Here is a 12,575-nt window from a genome sequence, read left to right as displayed (position 1 = left end):
AAACACCCCAGATGCTCAGTAAGGATTTATGGACTAGATGTTGAATGAAGACGATTCTGGAGAGCTCTGGGCTCCCTCCTCCTAGAACCCTGGCACTCCAAACACTGCCAGAACTCAGACCCCTCTGAGGTTGTCTCCTTGTCATCCTCCGGTGGCTGAGGACCGGTGCCTCCCACTGCAGAGAGCCACTTTGGGCGTCACCATGGGTGTAAGTTTTGGTGTGTGTGGTGGCCATCACCCCCACAGCCTGGAAGTTCTGGGGGGCAAAGAGGTCCCATTAGACACGTCTGTTAGAGGCAGGGGTTGGGATACAACCCAGGTATCCAGGACTTGCCGGGTGTAGCCAATGCTCAAGGGTGAGGGGAGGGGAGAAGAGGTTGGGGCTGAGAAGTCTAGACCAATAGTTGGGGGTCAGCAAGGAGAGGTCAGACTGGTTGGTGGTGGTGCCTGGTGGAGAGCAGCCCCATGAGCTGCCAAGGGGCTGCAGGACTGATCTTGGAGTTCTGGGCTTGGTTGAGTGGGTTGGGGGGGTGGCAGGAGCTGGATGGAGTCAGCTGGGCACCCTCCTCCCCACCTCCGCCCAGCATGAGGCTGAGGGCTGAAATTGCAGAGGCAGTTTCCAGTCTGGGGGCACAGCTGCTATTAGCTGGGGCGGGGGTGGCAATGGGGACTCTGGGTGGTGTTTGGAAGCTGGAAGGGAAACAGTTGGCAAAGCCTGAGTGAGTAACTGCCTCTCCCAAGCAGCAAATCTTGCCGCTTCAGGAAGTCCCACAGACATTCTGCACCCCGTCCCTCGCCCACGCCAGGACCTTCTCCTTGCCCACGCTTACCGGCACCTCCAGCTAAGCTCACGCCTCACTCTCCCAGCCGCCCCAGCACACTTGACCCCATCACAGATACCTACACGGAACCCACTGGGCAACCACCCCTGAGGGTTCTTCCTCCCTCCCTTGCCCCACAGCATCTCCACACCCCCACATCTTCAGAATCCAGGCAACGAAACCCCCACGCTCCTCCCGGCTCCCTGGGCCTCGGGAGGGGTCGGTCCACGCCTGGGCTGTGGCCCCAGCAGGTTTGCGGACCTTTGGGGAGGCGTCGCCCTCTTCTGGGAAGACTCGGGTACTGCTTCACTTCTTCCTCGCGTCCTCGCCCTGCCCCCTTGACTGCCAGGTTTCAGACCTCCCTTGTCCCTCTTGGACTCCTATCCGTCTTCTTTCTTTGACCTGAATCCTGGAGGACACGGAATATATAGATGTCGGTCCTGGTCCCAGCTATGCTACAAACTATCTGAGTCCCCGCACCCCCTGAAGCTTGGGTTCCTACCCTGTGATATAGCAGCTGTGAAGACTAAGTGTAAGACAGTAAAAGAAGACAGTTGGTAAACCCAGAGGGAGTATCCGGGTAGAGGGTGTGATTGTGGTAAATGCCAAGGGCGTTCTCTCCTGCCTTCGGGGGGTTAATAATCTTTCCCCCGTCCCTGCCTGTCCCGCAGTGGAAAGAGGGCATCATTCATCCATCCTTGGAGGGCAACACAGTTTGATGTTTTGCCATACTCTGCATGCTGTCTTATGTACTGCCCCCCTTTTTTCTCCAAGTGCACGATTATTGATTAAAAACCTGGATTCTGGAGTCAGACAAACCCAGATTTAAGTCCCTGCTCTGTGACTTTATATTTCCATCGTTGGGCAAACTGCATAACCTCTACCTTTCTCAGCCTGTTCCTCATCTGCAAAGTGGCAATAATGCCAGGAATACCAGTTTATCAGGCTGTGGCTAAGCCTCAGACACAGCCAGCTCAGCACTTGTTAGTCGATGTTAACGTGTTTGTGTTTGGAGCAGGACGCTCGCAGCCGCGTGGTGCTGGGAGTGTGCACCTACGCTCCCTCTCACATGCGCCGTAACAGTAATAAAGGGGCCCAAAGTTTTGCCATCCTAAAATGATGCCTTTTGAGGTATTGATTTTAAACTGGTTATTAAGAAACAAAAGATGGTGTCAGGTGGATACTAGACATAGTGGAGTGATCACCTTGCGAGTTTATATAAGTGTCTAATCACTATGTTGTAGTTCTGAAACTAATATAATGTATGTCGACTGTAATTGAAAAGTAAAAATAATGAATTTAAAAAGAAAAAGAAACTGCTTGCTTGGCAGTACATATACTAAAATTAGACCGATACAGAGAAGATTAGCATGGCCCCTGCACAAGGATGACACGCAAATTCGTGAAGTGTTCCATATATTTTTTAAGATTTTATTTATTTACTTTTAGAGAGAAGGGAAGGGAGGGAGAAAGAGAGGAAAAGAAACATCAACGTGTGGTTGCCTCTCACCCCCCCCCCAACTGGGGACTTGGCCTGCAACCCAGGCATGTGCCCTGACTGGGAATTGAACTGGCAATCCTTTGGTTTTCAGTCCAGCACTCAATCCACTGAGCCACATCAGCATATTTTTAATTCAAAGAACTTATGCACCTCTATGTTCAGAGCAGTGTTATTTACAGTAACCAAGTGCTAGAAACAGACTAAGTGACCATCAGTAAGTGAATGGATCAAAAAACTATGGTACATTTACACAATGGAATTCTATGCAGCAGAAAGAAAGAAGGAGCTCCTACCCTTTGCGACAGCATGGATGGAACTGGAGAGCATTATGCTAACCCATAACAGGAATCTAATCAACAAAATGGGCAAAATAGAACCAGAGACACAGAAACAAGGAACCGGAGGGAGTGGCAGGGGAGAAGGGTGGAAAGAAGGGGAAGGGTTGAGTCAAAGAACATGTATAAAGGACCCATGGACATGGACAACAGAATGGGGATTAACTGTGGGAGATGAGGGGTGGCGGGGCAGTGGAGAGCAATGGGGGAAAATTTGGGAAGACTGTAATAAAACAACAGCAAAATAAAAATAAAGAAAGAAAAGAAAAAGAGACAAAAGACATAAAGAATTCTGACACCACCAACTCCCAACCCGCAACCTGCCTAAAGAGATTCAGATAGAAAAACCTGCTTGAAGGAAGGGAGCACCACCCTAGCATCATATATGAGCTACATATGGCAGATACCTGTGTGTTGGACTCCCTCAGCATCCCATTGCTTCTGGGTGACCCGGGAGGACTTGTTTACCAACTGTTTGCTCTTTCTCATCTACTTGTAAATTACCTGTTTTCTGTTAAAATCCTAGACCCCGCTCCCTGTCTTCTTTGTCCAAAATGTCATATAAACCTTAACTGCCCAGTGCATCTTCCGGTCTCATGGCACCCCCGGCATATGTGTCCATAATGAATTTCTGAAAGTTTTCTCCTGTTAATCTATCTCGTGTTAAGAATGATTATTAGCCCAGCAGAAGAACTTAAAAGGGGGGGAGGAGAATTATTTCTTGCACCTCCAGAGAAAGAAAGGAGACATACCCATTTCTGAGCTCGCTCTCTCCCCAGCTCTGCACTCAGCCACATGGGTCTCATTGTCCCTTCAGTCTGCACCCAGAGTTTCCCCTTCTCAGCACCTCCAGCTCACCTTCTGCCTTGCTGGCCTTGTCCCCAGATAGGATCCTTTTCCTCACTTCCCTAGGATCCCACCCATGTTTCTCTATAATTAACAATTTCTGTCATTTTTTAGCCACTCACCTGCTCTCTTTTTCTTCATAGCACTTCTCGTTACATAGCCTCATATTCTACATTTTTATCTGTACTCAGCACCCCCATCCCTGCCCGATGTATCAGCATGAAGAGTAGGGTTTTTGTGAGGTTTTCCCCCCTCCTCTATGATTCCTAGAAGACCTCCTGGCACATAGCAGGCCATGGAGAGATTTTTTGTGTGAATGTGAACAGAGGCTGCCCTCCCTTTTCTCCCTTCAGAGGCAGCAGTCCAGTGGAGGCCACTTCTGTCCAGTAGAGGGCACCACCACACAGCATTTAGGGGTCTCTGGGCTGGGGCTAGGATGGGAGATATTTATAAATCCCGAAGGCCTTTCTCCTCCCTCTCTGTGGGCGCTGAGCAATCTGGCTGGGACCGGAAGCGGGAGGGCCCCCTGCGCTAATCTGCCCTGGCAACGCAGAGCTGGCATGCCCTGGCCACATCCTCGAGGCCACGTGCTCCCGCGGCGGAGGTCGGAATACCCTGACCGCTCTTCTGGGCACACCCTTTAGCAGCTGATGCTTCTGGACAGATCACACCGTGTCCCTGCTCGGCGGCAAAAATGAGGGCGATGACACGAGCTGCACTGCTGTCACAGGTTTGCTGTGAGACCCAGGCGGGAGTGCCTGTGAAATATTTTGTGAAGGTGAACACCAGGCAAATATAATTTATACAGGTCTTTATTGGTGGTGGCAGCAGATTAGCAACAAAAGAGGAGCGATTAGATGGCACTTACAAGGAACTGCACAGCTGAATAAACGTGGGTTTATAAAGAGGATGAAGATGGTGAAGGAGAAAGAAGAAGCTAAAAATAACATCTACCTCTCACCAAGAGCTTATTAGGAGCCACGGCTGAGGAACGTGATCTCCAAACATTGTCTAATTATAGCCAACACTTAGACGGTGCTGACCTGTGCCAGGCGCTGTGTAAGTGACTTATGCATAGAGCCTCACGGGATCCTCGCGGCTCTGGGAGCTGGGTGGTATCTCTTTCTACATCTGCTCGGGAGGAAACTGAGGCCTAGAGAGCCTCAGTAGCCTGCCCACGCCACACGGGTGGGGCTGAGACTCAGACCTGAGCACTGTGTCTCCTGGAATGAGCTCCTTAGCCCTCATGGCCACAACTGTACTGAGAAGAAGATATTGTTCTATTTCCCAGATGCATACTGAAGCCCAACAAGTTTACAAAGCCACAATGTGAAAAAGTGTATTTGAATCCTGCTTAACCACCCAGTGAAAACTTTCAGGCCCCACCAGAGTCAGAAAGGGGCTGCAGACATGGGTACGGGGTTCTCTCAGTGGGGTCAGCAGCAAACGCACCCACCTCTTCCTCTGAGGGTCACAGGAGAGAGAGAGAACAGGAGCTATGCAGGGCTGAGTGGGTAAAGAAGAAGCTACTTGGTGGCTTCAAATTCCTGGGGGGAAGGAGGCTGCGCCACCTTCTGGGCCAGGTTGGGAGAGAGGGGGTGAAAAGTGTGCTGGCAGACACCAGGCAGTCCACAGGGATTCCACCAGATGTGTAGCTCCCCCACCCCACATCTCCACAGGGAGAATGGGGCTCTGAGAGGCTGGCCTGGCAGTGGGGGTGGGAGATGCCCCATCCCTTGCCACAGTGCCCCTACTGAGCATATAGTCCAGCCCCTGGCTTCCAGCCTGTTATATAATCTGCTTCATACCCAGAGACTGGAAATAGCCATGGCAGGGCTGGGCTGGGCTGGGGGCATGATGAATGGCCCCAGGAGCATCAGCTGACTGTGTCTGAAGTGACCTGAGGGCCTGCCAGCAGCTCAGATTACCCAGCCTTCCCTGTGAGCAGGCGCTGCCTGGCCTGCAGAGGACAGTTCCAAAGTGACTCTGTGTCTGGACATTTATGGTGTGAGTGTCTGAGGGACTATCCCACTCACAAGCCTGAGTGGCTGAGGCAGCTCGCAGCCACACCACGCCCATGGCAGCCTCCCTAGGTTCTGGGAGCCCAAGACTTGCCCAGAGAAAGTGCGCTGGGATTTCTGCAGCCTGCACCAGGAAGAGCCAGGATCCACTCCTTGGTGTCTTCTGCTAAGGATCCCACAGAGAGCATTAGGAGCCTGAGGGACTGGGGATGGGATGGGGGCTGCTGGCTTCATTACTCCAGGGCTGCACCCCACTCCCATGCCCACACCTCTCATGTTGCAGCTTACTCAGTCACTGCACTCATGGCCCCTGGATCCAAGGGGGTGCCTGCACACTCTGATGCCCCCTCTAGATACCCCCCCCCTCCGGATATCTGAGAGCAACTTGAACAGACTTTTGCAGACCACTGGGGCATGGGAGGCTGTTCTCCCAGCATATGGTAATGATATGTTACAAATTATGATCATGGGCATTCCAATTCTATGCCTTTAAGATACCTAGTCCTTTAAAAAAAACCCCTCTCCTTAAAATGATAAAAGTATTGCTCTAATGCTTTAAATTATCTAACAGTTAAACCACTCAATTATTTCTCCCTAAATCCGTCAGTGGGCTAGGCACAGCCAGGGAGTTAGGACTTCTCTACCCCATGACTCCACAACAAGGAGGCATTTCCCATCTTCAGGTGGAGAAGTGTGGGACTTTTCACAAGGGAGCGATGGAAGGTGGGTGAGTTGTCCACCTTCCTGACAATATTGCCTATTCAGTGATGGATTGGATGGCCACACACACACATACACATGCTCCTGCTCTTCTTGGGGCTCAGATGCAGAGGCAGGAATTTCCACCAATTTCCTGTAGCCAGACTCATTCAAAGGCCCTGCCTGTGCCGAGGTGCTGCCCATGCCTGTGCCACCTTCCTTGTGTGCCTGTGGGTCCTGTACTTCTGAGCCCACAGTGGAGGCACAGGGGAGACAGGTTCCCAAAGGCACACCAGAGAGCTAGGGGATACCCACTCCACTTCCAGGTGAACCTGTAAGGAGAAGGGCTTAGCCTCTCTGCCTCCTGCCTCCAGATCTCTCCAGGTGTTCCCCTGGGAGTTGTCACCAGTAACCAGAGCTGTTCCTGACAGTGAGCGCAGGAGGGATGGTGTTGCTTGGCAACTGGGACAGCACAAAAGATCCAGCTAATCCAAGCTGCCTGGGCAGGCCAAACCCTACAGCTTGGAAGGCAGGGGCCTGCTCGCCAGCAGCAGCCCCCTAGGGACAGATAATTAAAAACGTCTACCTCTCTCCATGTCAGAAAACCTCAAACTCTGGGCAAGTTCTAGCAAACCCCGACGTTTGCACAGAGAGGACCCTTTCTCTCCCCACCCTTCCTGTCTCTCACCGCCCCCCCCCATCGCCCTGCCATTATGAGCGCTCCCTTTCACAGCCCAGTGAAAAATCTTCAGACCTCTATGGGCATCCCAACTCTGTTGCAAACCATGGAATTTGGGGTAAATAACTTCACCTCTCTGAACCTCAGACTCCACTCTGGGAGGCAATACATACTAATGGTTCAATGCATAGGCTTTGGGGCCACATCGACCTGGATACATATCCACATTCTGCTTTCTCAGCTGTGTGACATGGGGCACATTATTTAACCTCTTGGAGCCTCAGTTCCCTCAGCACTGAACATACCGTGTAGGGCTATTGAAAGAAGGAAAAAGAAACAAAGCAAGGATAGTGCCCAGCACAGGATCCCGCAGGGCTGGCCCAGGCACTCCTCTCTGTCTTCACTGTGGCCACTCATTCACCTGTTCTGCTGTTGAATGAACCAAGCCCTGTCCCACTCTGGGCTTCCCCTTATATTATCTCCTCTCCCTGGAGCTCATGCCATTTTCCCCCATTCTCCACCTGACAAATATTCCTCAGTTGAAAAATTACTTCCTGGGAGAAGCTTCCCTTATTCACCACCCACCCTTTGAATCACAGCTCCACGTTAAATATCTCATTGGCATGCTGCATTTCGTTTTCTCTTTATGGTACTATTACTTATTTGCACGATGATTTAACATTAGTCTCCCCTAATGGGCTGTACGCTTGGGCCAGGGGCTGTGTCTGATGTGTTCTTTGCTGTGTCCCTCGCGAGAGGGCTGGCCTAGGTGTTCTCCAAAGTACGTTCCAGCTTTCTGTATCTCTTTATTTCTTATTTCTTCCTTTTCCTTTCTAAATTGACCTAAATATTTTTTGCACCATTTGTTAGGTTAACCTGAATCTCCAAAAAGCAGCGTCTAACTGGAAAGACAACTGGAGAATTAAGGGCGCTGACCCTTTATTACACTCCATTCCCTTCAGGGCTGGCTGGACCAGATTTGGGATGGCAAATCCCAAACCAGCCGCCTACGGATTTCGGGCCCCTTTCTGTCTGCATCCAAAGCGCCCAGGCTCCCTGAGACTTCTATTTGCGTACACCAGGCCCAAAGGGAGAGAACGCTCCATGGCTGATTTGCATACTCTCGTGCTACTGGTTGGAAGGGCGGCCAATGGTTTGCCGCAGTGTTTGCCCTGCGACCGCTCCGCGTCTTGGGGTGATGTAATGGAATCCTGGCTGGACCCAGCGTGGGCTTCCTCCGGTCAGCCCTGTGACGTAGCGGCTTCCCCCGGCTCCAGCCGGCCCAGCCGGGCCTGGCGCGGGGCAGAGAGGCTGCCCCCCGGGAGCGCGACGTGAGGCCCGACCACGGCCGCGGCGCAGCGGCGGGCCCTGGCCCTTTTACTTCCGGCCCGGCGTTCCGGTCCCGGCTCCTCGAAGAGGGCCCGCGGCGCCAGATCCGATCTCTGGAGGCGTGGACAGAAGTGGAAGCCGACACCAGATTACCAAACTCCATTCCGCTGGGAATGGATTACCGGCCTCTCACTTCGTAAATCACGTAGTTCTTTAACTGTTTGCATTTGTTTACAACGAACGTGTTTGATTTTGTAATAAAAAAATAGTTACAGAAGATTTCTGTTTGTTATTATTAAAGAGCCTGGCTTGGATTAGAGGATATATTGGCTTTAATTCCAGCCTGGTGACCCTGGCCACTTTTTCACGCTGGCCCTGCCGCCCTTCCATGGCAACCAGGGAAGAGCAAATGTGGAGGCAATTCAAAAAAGCCCCCAATTGGGCCTCCTCATCCTATATATAATTCAGAGCAGGTAACTCCATCCCCGGGTGTCCCTCCAAGGCTCTCCATCCCTGGGACAGCCCCAGGAAAGTCTTGTCTTTGTGCCCCCAGTTTTTCCCCTTTAATTGCTCCTAAACCTGGGGAGGGGTGGAGGTACCCCAACCAGATAGATACTTCTCCATCCTCAGACAAGAAAGGGAACCTCTAAGGGAATCCTGTCCACTGTGGCTCTCCTCACTCAGGGCCAGACCCTAGGCAGGGGAGCCCCTTCTGGACCCAGTTGGGCTGGAAAACCCCTTTCACATGCTTTCACCCTGCCCACAGTGGGCCGGGGGAGGTGAGGTGGAATGGTATCTCCCTGACTGGGTGAAGTTAGGTGGAGTGCTTCTACTTCTGTGCGATGGAGGGGCATATGGGAAAGACCACTAAGGGTCTGGCTGATTGACCTGGGTCTGGGAGCTTAACCACCCTCAGGATCTAAACCTTGCCCCTACCCTAGTCCTGTGAACTTTAAGGTCAACCTTTTTCCTTTGAGTGATGCTGTCCCTTCTCTCTGACTTGCCTGATCCAATCTCTCCCTTCACACTGTGCCCCATGTTCTCTTCTTCCAGGGAGGCCTCCTGGATCACCCCTCCAGGTTCCACCCCAATGCCAGCTCAAGGCCTCTGGGAGGCTTCCTCTTGGATCTGTTGGCAATATGTTATAACTTGCTCTGTGTCCTGCCTCCCCATCAGTGTAGGAACCAGCTTTCTGTGACATGATCTTGCCCTCCCTTAGGAAGGAATTTTCCAGAATGTGGGACTGCCCTGGCCAGGGCATCTGTTTTGCCCTCTAGTCCTAGCTCCTGAGCCATGCAAATAGTTGACCTTTTCCTTCCTCAGTTTTCCTATGGGCAATAGGGGCTATGTGATAGTTACTGGAATTTGTGTGGAAAGAGAAGGGGCTACGGTATGAAGGAATAAGATGGCAGATAGAAACTAGAGCACTCATCTGGAAGTCAGAAGACCTGGACTGTGGTTCTGGTTTGACCACTGACTAGCTGAGCGATTTGAGGCGAGGAGACAACAAGGGGACTGAAATGTACTGGACATGTGTAGTGACACTAAGAGGTGACATTGCCTCCATCACCTGTGCAGCTCCTCGAGCCCCCAAATACCAGCTGAGTAAAGCCCCAGTGAGTGCTTTTCACGTGCAGCTTTCAGATGAGTCCCCCAGCCTGCCTTCCCCTCAAGGCCTGTATGCAAATGGCAGGTCTGCTACCATGTGCCAGATTCCTTGCCACCATTCTTTATCTCTGCCAGCACAGATGCCTTCTTCACGACAGCCCTGTGAGATGGTTGTGTTACCATCCTTGTGTTTCAAATGAAGAAGCTGAAGCTCAGAGAAGGTAACTTCCCTGAAGTCACTCACACAGGCGCTAATAGTGGAACCAGTGTCGGTCCCAGGCCTCTTGGGCCGGCCACTCCCACCACCTCACACTGCCGTCGTGAGCCACACAGGTGTGTTTTAGCGTCACATATTTTCATAAATATGTTACTTTATTATAAAACCGGAGAGTATGTAATAAAGCCAAGTTGTGCTAAAGTATTTATAGAAGGGAGAGACCTCTGTGGGCTGGAAACCTTCATGGAAAAACTGGTAACTAAGCCTTTTTTAAAAACCCTTCCTGTCCAAATAAATGTATTTCTCCTACACAGGCAAATATTTTAAAAATTGATTTCAAAAGTTAGATTTCTGGAAAAAGAAAAAGAAGAGGTGGGGGTAGTGGCTTCTTTAAAAAGTCCATTTGGAAGGAACTCCCGGGGTAGAAAGGAGAGGAGGGTGACAGGAGGAAAAAGCCAGTCTTACGGCTCCCCTCCTCTTGTCATTTTTGCTTTCTAATCCTCACATGAGGCTATGGGGGGAGGGAGTTTGGTTTGTGGTGTTTTTTTTTTTAATTTTTATTTTGAAAGAGAGACAGAGACAGACAGATATCGGGAGAGAGAAACATCAATTGGTTGCCTCCCGTAGGCACCTCAGCCTGGATTGAACCTGCAGCCTAGGTATGTGCCCTGACTGGGACTCAAACCCATGACCTTTTGGTGTATGGGATGACGCTCCAACCAACTGAACCACTGGGCCAGGGCGCCCTTGCCATTTTTCAAGCCTCTGTTTCTTTATCTCTATTTTGACCTAATCCTTGGATATGGAAGAAAAATGTAAAAGGTCCTGAGAGATGATTTTGAGACAAACCAGAGATTCTTGGGATTGTCATGGAGAATGAGGGAAAGAGGCTTCAGATTTGTAGCAGGAGGTTAGGACAGGTCTAGAAAAAGGATTTCTGGGAGTTGGCAGGGGGAGGGGAGAGGAATGTGGCCCCTGGAATGAGGGCTGAGTGGAGATGTGGGACCTCTTTTGGAGAGTTTTGAATGCAGAAGAGATTCTTTGCTGCGTGGGACTTGCTGGGTGCTAGGGATTGGATGGCATGCTCATAATTTAAGATGGTTCCCCAAATGAGCAGGCACTGGTGGCTGGTGAAGCAGAGCACAGGACTGAGTCCTGCTGACTGGGTGTTTCCCAAGGCCCTGCCTGCCTAGCAGTACAGGAGCAGACATGGTAACCTCAACCCCACTCAACCAGATCCCAGCCCCCTGCTCCAGCTTCGACCTGGCCTCCCTGAACCAGCCACTGCTAAGTGGGAGGTTGCTGGAGAAAGATTTGCTCCGAGCAAAATGGTTCTCTCATTTCCAGAGTGTTCCAGTCAGGCGAGAGAGAGAAACCTTCTAAGCACTCCCACTGTTAGAAGGTCCTTACTGGTGAGGCCTGTGCTGGGAGACCATGGTCAGATGAGGGTGGGCCACTCGGGGCTTCCCAGCCACCAGGGTGAGCCTCTGGGTATTTCTTGCACTAAGTACTCCTGCCCATTGAGGAAGTCAGAGGAGATAGGTGGGGATTATGAGTGCCTACTGTGTACAAGGCACCTCTATAGCTGTTCAATTCTCCCCCAAACCAGAAAAGGTGGGTAATATTATCATCCCCATTTTGAGGTAAGGAAACTAGGCTCAGAGTGGGAAGAGACTTGCCCTAGGTCATGCAGCATTAAGGGAGCAGCCAGATCAGTGAATCCCAATCCCCTGGGGGTCTTGCCCCTGCCTGCACACTCTATTCTCTGGGAATTCTTCTCTTCAGAAGAAATTTTACCCTCTCAAGAAGTCCATTTCTTTATGTAAGAAATTGCCTTCTGGCTGATTGCCCTGGGTCCTAGGGCTTAACCACCTCCCTGGGCACCCTGCTAGCTAGGTTCATTGCCCTTTGGGTGGCATGCAGGCCAAGCAATGTTATGAGTGTGCCCAGGCCTCAGAGAGTCTTTTCCCTATCCTCTCAAGCCAGTTTAATTGCTGTGTGATTTTATGCTGCTGCTAAGCCTCTCTGGGCCTCACTTTTTCCACCTCTTCCTCGGGGGAAGCCCCGGGTAAATTTATACGTTAGCTACAAGTTTGCTGCCTCAGATGGTGTTAGCAAGAGCACAGAACCCTCGCCTGAAAAACAGCACCCCCCAGCCCAGCTTGCGGCGGGGCGGATTATGTAACCGGGTGTTCAGCGCGTGTGTTGGGGATGGGGGGACGCGGGGCGGGGCGTTCGCGACTATTCCGGGCGCCTCTATTTTTAGCCCCATTGATGAGGCTGCGTCGGCCGCCGCAGCCGGGATTCCGGAGACGTCAATGAGCGCGCGTCACGGTCCCTGCCCGCCTGCCGGGGGAGGCGCACCCCGGGCTGGGACAGAGGCGCCGGCGGCCGCGGGGGCGCGGGGAGGGGTGGAGTGGGGTGAGGACGCCTCTGAGGCCGGAACTTTAGGGTGGGGGGCTTCCTGGGGGCGCGGGGTGGGGCGCGGCGGCTGAAGCTCCAGGCGGCGGCGGAACTGC

At 51.9% G+C, this 12,575-nt stretch overlaps 1 non-coding gene across 1 annotated transcript; it reads left to right on the top strand.

Annotated features, from left to right (window-relative positions):
• Positions 1–2,137: 2,137 nt before the first annotated feature.
• On the top strand, positions 2,138–2,243 carry LOC123813182. The gene has a single exon (XR_006784676.1). It is a non-coding gene; the product is annotated as a U6 spliceosomal RNA (small nuclear RNA).
• The last annotated feature ends 10,332 nt before the right edge of the window (positions 2,244–12,575 follow it).

The sequence above is a fragment of the Phyllostomus hastatus genome, unplaced genomic scaffold (assembly GCF_019186645.2).
Source record: "Phyllostomus hastatus isolate PE091 unplaced genomic scaffold, TTU_PhHast_1.1 phas_scaffold_93, whole genome shotgun sequence".
Classification (NCBI taxonomy): Eukaryota; Metazoa; Chordata; class Mammalia; order Chiroptera; family Phyllostomidae; genus Phyllostomus; species Phyllostomus hastatus.
This window is presented reverse-complemented; position numbering and strand designations above follow the sequence as displayed.